Source organism: Colobus angolensis, unplaced genomic scaffold (genome assembly GCF_000951035.1).
Source record: "Colobus angolensis palliatus isolate OR3802 unplaced genomic scaffold, Cang.pa_1.0 Scaffold32, whole genome shotgun sequence".
NCBI lineage: Eukaryota > Metazoa > Chordata > Mammalia > Primates > Cercopithecidae > Colobus > Colobus angolensis.
This window is the reverse complement of record NW_012116488.1, coordinates 5,695,623-5,703,166: the sequence shown is the minus strand read 5'-3', so window position 1 is coordinate 5,703,166 and position 7,544 is coordinate 5,695,623.

Sequence of the window (7,544 nt, the reverse complement as noted above, 5' to 3'; positions counted from 1 at the left end):
CGCTGCCGTTAGCCCGCCGGCCGCTGGAGGGCGCCGCGGGCTCTTGCCCCGCCCGGCCCCAACTTCCCCGGACTCCCAACTGCTCCCGGGAGGCACCTTCCAGAAGGGGGGTCGTGGCACGCGTGGGCGCCTCCGGCCTCCTTTTTCCCCGCCCACCCAGCGCCGGGCTGGACCCTGCCCCGGCGGTCACGCTGGCCCGAGGCGTCGTTTGCTGCGGGGCGGGACTTGGGGCTGCACGTAGGGCTCGCGTGTGCGGGCTCCGAGCGTCAGTCGTAGCCTGTCACCGCCGTTGCCAGCGAATTCCTGGCTCTTTAGTCTTCCTGCGGTACCTAGTGGGAAGGGCCTGTGAATCTTAGCGGATAATTCTTAGTCACTTACGTTTTGGGAAAGCTTTTTTTTTTTTTTTTCTCTCAAGTATTTAGGTCTTTGTGAGTAGATTGGGTTAGTTTACTCAACTGTGGACATTTGCCCGTAAATAAAATCGGGTAGTTTAATTTTAAGCCTCTATACTTTTTACTTTGTAGAAAGGTATCTATTTTCCCCACGAAAAGAAAGATTCTAGAAAGCGAGTTTTTTTGGGTTTTGTTTTACTGTTGCAATACTTTTAACGAAGGCCGGAAAACCCATCTACGGCAAAAGGATCCTATCTGCATGTGTAAAATCTTTGTTTTTACTTAACAAAGGCAATTATTCAATCCTGTTTTTTAGGGTGTTCTATTAGTATATTCATATGCTACCTAGCTAAATTGCTGAGATACTAAATTGACTGAGAATAATCCTGCCATCGTAGTTAATCTAACGCCTGTGAGGGTTACGTTTAGTACTCCATATAAGCGGTGGAGTCCCTTCCCCTATAATTACTTTAAAGCTATTTCATAAATTCTCAGAACTGAATGGAGACTCAAAATATGGTGACCTTTGAGTATTAAAAGATCATTAAAATTCGGAGGAATGAATGAAACAAATGAAAACGCTGGACTGAAAAAGCTAGATTGTATGTATCTGGTGAAAGCCTCGAGGTGAAACAACTACAGCTGGAAGAATCTGTGACTGAAAGAGGCCTGAGCAAAGGGACATAGGAGCTGTCAGAATCTAATAGGAAGTGCTAACAGGCGCTGTCCTGCATCCAGGGTGCGTTGTAGAACTCATAGTAGTTTGAGTTTAGCAGAAACTGTGTTTAAATGAAACATGAATACTTTAGTACTTAATGATTATCAAAAGATAACTTCCATGTATTTTGGTAGCTCAAGAGATACACACTGATCATGTTGGAACTGAAAGTCATGGTTTTGGCAGGGCGCGGTGGCTCACGCCTGTAATCAATCCCAGCAGTTTGGGAGGCTGAGGCCGGCGGATCACTTGATGTCAGAAGTTCGAGCTGGCCATCATAGTGAAACCCCGTCTCTACTAAAAATACAAAAATTAGCCGGGCTTGGTGGTGGACGCCTGTAATCCCAGCTACTTGGGAGGCTGAGGCAGAAGAATCGGTTGAACCCAGGAAGCAGAGGTTAACAGTGAGCCGAGATTGCACCACTGCACTCCAGCGTGGGCAACAGAACGAGACTGTCTCAAAAAAAAGAAAAAAGAAAAAAAAAAGTGGGGGGCATTTTTTTTTTTGGTTATTAACAGTGAGTAAGCGATGGGGGTTTTAGTTATTGATTAATTTGCAGAATTCAGAATATGATTTGAAATTAGATATTTAGATAAAGATACATTAACTACTTAAAAATAAACTTAATTTTCTTCTCATAGTGTGTGGAATTAGAGTAATTTAGAAAACCAACATGCTTTTACATGTTCTGCATTTTATCTTAACAAATTACTGGTCCACTTTTCCACATCCAGAGAACTTAGTGTATGGCTTTGCGTGCTGAAGTTCTATGTATTAATAGTCAGCCAGTTAGGGGAGAAAGTCTGAGGGGCTTGACTGATGGAAGTCAATTTACAATTAAGTGAGCATTTTAAAAGTCATTACTTCCCCTGTGCAAGTGTTTGTTTGTTTGTTTGTTTGTTTGTTTGTTTGTTTTAGGCGGAGTCTCACTCTGTTGCCCAGGGGCTGGAGTGCAGTGGCGAGATCTCTGCTCACTGCAAGCTCCGCCTCCCAGGTTCATGCCGTTCTCCTGCCTCAGCCTCCCGAGTAGATGGAACTACAGGCGCCCGCCACCACGCCCGGCTAATTTTTTGTATTTTTAGTAGAGACAGAATTTCACCATGTTAGCCAGGATGGTCTCGATCTCCTGAATTTGTGATCCGCCTGCCTTGGCCTCCCAAAGTGCTGGGATTAGAGGCGTGAGCCACCGCCCCCGGCCAAGTGGCTGCTTTTAAGGTGGCACAGTTTGTGGTTGTTTTCACATCCATTTCTTTTCTTTTCTTTCTTTCTTTTTTTTTTTTTATTTAATTTGATACAGAGTCTTGCTCTGTCACCCAGGCTGGAGTGCAGTGTTATGATCTTGGCTTACTGCAACCTTCACCTCCCAGGTTCAAGCGATTCTCATGTCTCAGCCTCCCAAGTAGCTGGGATTACAGGTGTCCACCGCCACCCCTGGCTATAATGTCCATTTCTTTAAAGCGTTGGTTGTCTAGTTAGTGTGGTAGAGTATGCTGTGCATAAAGGTGGTTATAAATATTTGATGGCAGTAACATAGGATTGTCTGTTTGTCAGACATGTGTTTTGTGTTTGTGGTAAACCCTTTTCCTTGTGATTTGGAATTATTACTAAAGAGAAGCTAAAGAGCTTATGGATAACTCTGCATTTCCCAAGTTCAAATTCTGAAAATGATTTCATCTTCAGAACTGAAATGACATGATATAGTCAGTATAAATCCATAACGTGGAGAAATGAAAGTGGGTTAATTGTTGGATAAATCTGTATGTATGTGTACATACGGGTTGAGCATGGTGGGCAGCATTACTGCTTTCATGTATGGTCTCATTTGATCCTAGGCATGAAGGTTTTAACTACACTATAGTTTCACTAAAATAGCCCCTTAGTTTGGAATGAACCGTGAAGTAACAGTTTTGCATAAGCCCCAAGCTGAGTTACTTGAAGTCCTTATAAAAATAGTTGTATATACAGGGTATTCCCTGAGGGTCTAGTTACTTTTTAGAGCCTCTTGGTTTAAAAAACAAAAAAATCAGGCTGGGTGCAGTGGCTCACACCTGTAGTCCCAGAACTCTGGGAGGCCAAGGCAGGAGGATCACTTGAGCCCAGGAGTTCTAGACGAACCTTGGCAATATAGTGAGACTCTGCTTTGGGAAGAAAAAAAATAAAAAATAAACAGAAAAAAAAAAAATTAGCCAGTCATGGTGGCACATGCCTGTAGTCAGTCCCAGCTACTTGGTAGGTTGAGGTGGGAGGATCACCAGAGCCTGGGAATTGAGGCTGCAAGTCAGCGGTGATTACATCACTGTACTCCAGCCTGGATGAGAGTGAGACACTGTGTCAAAAAAAAAAAAAAAATAGTGGGAGTCACCATATTTCTGGAAACCAACTGGGTTTCTTTTGCTTGAATGCCATCTTCCTTTAATTTCCCACAGTAACAACACTCTGGTGGGCATCTTTTGAATGTAATATCAGCATAGGAATCTAATAGTTTTTTAGTAGTTTTAGGCCTTATGGGATTGGCTTTTTTTTTTTTTGAGACGAGGGTCTCACCCTGTCACCCGGGTTTGAGTGCAGTGGAGAGATCTTGGCTCACTGCAACCTTCGCCTTCCAAGTAGCACGTGCCACCATGCCCACCTAGTATTTTTGTATTTTTGGTAGAGACGAGGTTTCGCCATGTTGCCCAAGCTGGTCTTGAACTCCTGATCTCAGGCGATTCACCCACCTCGGCCTCCCAAAGTGTTGGGATTACTGACCTACCTGCCCCCCGACATCCCCCACTTTTTTTTTTTGAGACAGGGTCTCATTCTTTCACCCAGGCTAGAGTGCAGTGGCCCTCAACCTCCCAGGTTGAAGCAATCCTCCCACCTCAGCCTTCCAAGCAGCTGGGACCACAGGCTAATGTTTTAATTTTTTTCAGGCATGGGGTCTCCTTATGTTGCCCAGACTGGTCTCAAACTCCTGGGCTCCAGCAATACTCTTGCCTCAGCCTTCCAGAGTGATGGGATTATGGGTGTGAGCCACCGTGCCTGACCTCTTTATTTTTTCCTAAATTTTTAATTCTCACACAAATGTTTAGTTTCTTCTTTATTTGTTTATTTTTGAGACGGAGTCTCGCTCTGTCACCCAGGCTGGAGTGCAGTGGTTCACTGCAAGCTCTGCCTCCCGGGTTCACACCATTCTCCTGCCTCAACTTCCAGAGTAGCTGGGACTACAGGCGCCTGCGGCCATGCCCGGCTAATTTTTTGTATTTTTAGTAGAGACGGGGTTTCACCGTGTTAGCCAGGATGGTCTCGATCTCCTGACCTCGTGATCCGCTTGCCTCAGCCTCCCAAAAGTGCTGGGATTACAGGCGTGAGCCACTGCACTGGCCCGTTTCTTCTATATTTAACCTGAATGAATATGCTTAGCTGTTTAATGTGTCAAGAGAACTCTGTGCATCTGGGAGTTTTTTAGTTGTTGCTTTTTAAATTAGAGATGGGGTCTTGCCTTGTTGCCTAAGCTGGCCTTAAATTCCTGGGCTCAGACTATCTTCTTGCCTCAAATTCCTGAGTAGCTGGGACTACAGACACTCAGCTTCAACTATGTTTTGAATAATCTTAACAGGTGCTTTAATGCCAGTGTTTACTTTGGCCTTTTTCACTATATATAATTAAAAAACATTTCAGTGTTGACAGATTTGGGCACAGTACTATATATTTTTTCCGTAGATATTAATGCTATTACATAGGAGTAACAGTTGTTGTGGGGTTTTTTTGTTTGTTTGTTTGTTTGAGGCGAAGTGTCGCTCTGTCGCCCAGGCTGGAGTGCAATGACACAATCTCGGCTCACTGCAACTTCTGCCTCCCAGATTCAAGCAATTCTCCTCCCTCAGCCTCCCAAGTAGCTGGGATGTGCCACCACGCCTGGCTAGTTGTTGTATTTTTAGTAGAGACTGGGTTTCTCCATGTTGACCAGGCTGGTCTCGAACTCCTGACCTCAAGCGATCCTCCCACCCCAACCTCCCAAAGTGCTGGGATTACAGATGTGAGCTACCGCACCCAGGCAGGAACAACTGTTTTATAACTTAGTTAATTATAGACTAAACCACTTAACCATTGCATTTAATAGGGAAGATAATGATAAAAACTGAAATTTAAAATGTTTAGTTCAGAGATAAATCTAGGTGATTTTAAAATCTTGAGATTTCAGGTGGTGAGAAACTGACCGTCTCTAAGGCTGTTGATATTTTAATTCAGAGCAGAAGTTGCACTGCCATGTGCATAAACTGCTACATAGATGTCTGGAATCCTGAGAACAAGCCAGCATGTCCATGGTCACCCCCACCCCGTTTCCATTTCCATACATGGGTTTTGTGAGGCGAGGCCAGTATGTGCATACTACTGCCTGCCCATGGCTAATGAGGATAGCACAGGTGTGGGGACGGTATTCCTCCCATTCTGTCCCCTGCCAGTCAGTACAGCTTGGGTTGCAGGGGGGGACCTGTGCCTTCTCAAAGTGCTGGCAGCTGAGTGGCACCTCCTTCATGCCTGGGAGTCAAGTCCTTCCCCTGGTGTGCCCAGGTCGGCCTCATGTTCCGGGTGGAGAACCCTTGCTTGGACCTTGTTGGGATGTGGGGTGGTGAGACCTCACCTGAGCTGTGACCTTCTGAGAGCAGACAAATTAAACTGCTGAAGGAGAGGCAAAAATAATAATAATTATTATTATTCTGTTACACTGAATAGAGAAGCGGCTTGTGCTGGATTAAGCAAAACCTTGAAGACCAGAAAACGATTAATAAAAATCAGTTAATGCAAGGCAGTTGAAATGCATTGAATTTTTCTCAATTTTATAGGTTCGGAAGATGCAGGTTTGCCAAAAATCACTAGTCATGACTGTTTGCCATTCCTCTGTGGATTTTTCACACCCTCCCTCCCCGGTAAAAACTGCTATTTATCACTAAGTAGAGATGGAATAAACATGAACTTCCATGGAGCCAAGCTCAAAAAGCCCTCCAAAGTAATCACTTCAGCTTCATGACCTACATAGGGCAGCCTAAGTCATAGATCTCGAATCCTGATCTGGTAGCTCTGAAAAGTTTAGCTTCCTAATAAAACCTCTTGTGCTGTCAGACTCTCCACTCCAGGTTATTAACCTTGCCTTTTCCCTGCCACTATCAACAACTGACTCCCTCTAGTGGGAAAAGAGAAATTCATATCAGGAAAAGGTCAGGGTTCCTATCTACAGTTAGCATTTTAGGCTTTTGGAAGAGGGTAAATTTTTTAAAACATCCATGTCGGGCTCCTAGGTGGATATTTACAAAAGGCATTTCTATTTTGCTTTTGAAACCTGCTTAACAAGGTCAGTCTGGTTTTTTTTTTTTTTTTGAGACAGAGTCTTGCTCTGTCGCCCGGGCTGGAGTGCAGTGGCCGGATCTCAGCTCACTGCAAGCTCCGCCTCCCGGGTTCACGCCATTCTCCTGCCTCAGCCTCCCAAGTGGCTTGGATTACAGGTGCCCGCCACCTCGCCCAGCTAGTTTTTTTGTATTTTTTAGTAGAGACGGGGTTTCACCGTGTTCGCCAGGATGGTCTCCATCTCCTGACCTCGTGATCCGCCCGTCTCGGCCTCCCAAAGTGCTGGGATTACAGGCTTGAGCCACCGCGCCCAGCCGGTCAGTCTGTTTTAAGGCTGGGAAACTTACATTAGCAAAACAATTATTGCAATGAATATTACTGAATATTTGCATTCTTTTAACTCTTGATCTGCTCAGGTGACCATTTTTATTCTCTTTGTGCTGTTACTACTTACAATAGAAAGAGTAAGCAAAAGTGAATTTTCCTTTTTTTTTTTTTTTTGAGACAGGGTCTCACTTTCTCACCCAGTCTGGAGTACAGTGGCACAGTCTCAGCTCATTGCAGCCTCAACCTCCTGGGCTCAAGCAGTCCTGCCTCAGTCCCCCAAGAGCTGAGACTGTAGGCACACACCACCAGGCACGGCTAATTTTTTGTAGAGACAGGGTTATCAGAATCATGGCTTGGATGTAGAAAATAACATTAACATAATTACTACAGAGTATTAGGAAGAGCCAAGGGCGATCTTAGAAGTTAGCTGACTGTTGGATGGGCTTGCACCTTTTCATGTGTGATGGACTTTAATAACAGCACATAAGGGGAGCCAAGCCATTTCCTAGTTCCACGTATCTTCTCAGTAGGTTCTGTTCTGTTTAACTTCATGAATAATTATCAAGAACAGAAAGCCAGCAGCATCATATTTCCTCTCTAGAGGGGACTGACCTTGGGATCTTTGTAAAATGAGTTGGGGTAGCAGTATCCTTACTCTGTTCCTTTATGAACAGAACAATATACTCAATTTCTTTCTTTCTTTCTTTCTTTCTTTCTTTCTTTCTTTCTTTCTTTCTTTCTTTCTTTCTTTCTTTCTTTCTTTTCTTTCTTTCTTTCTTTC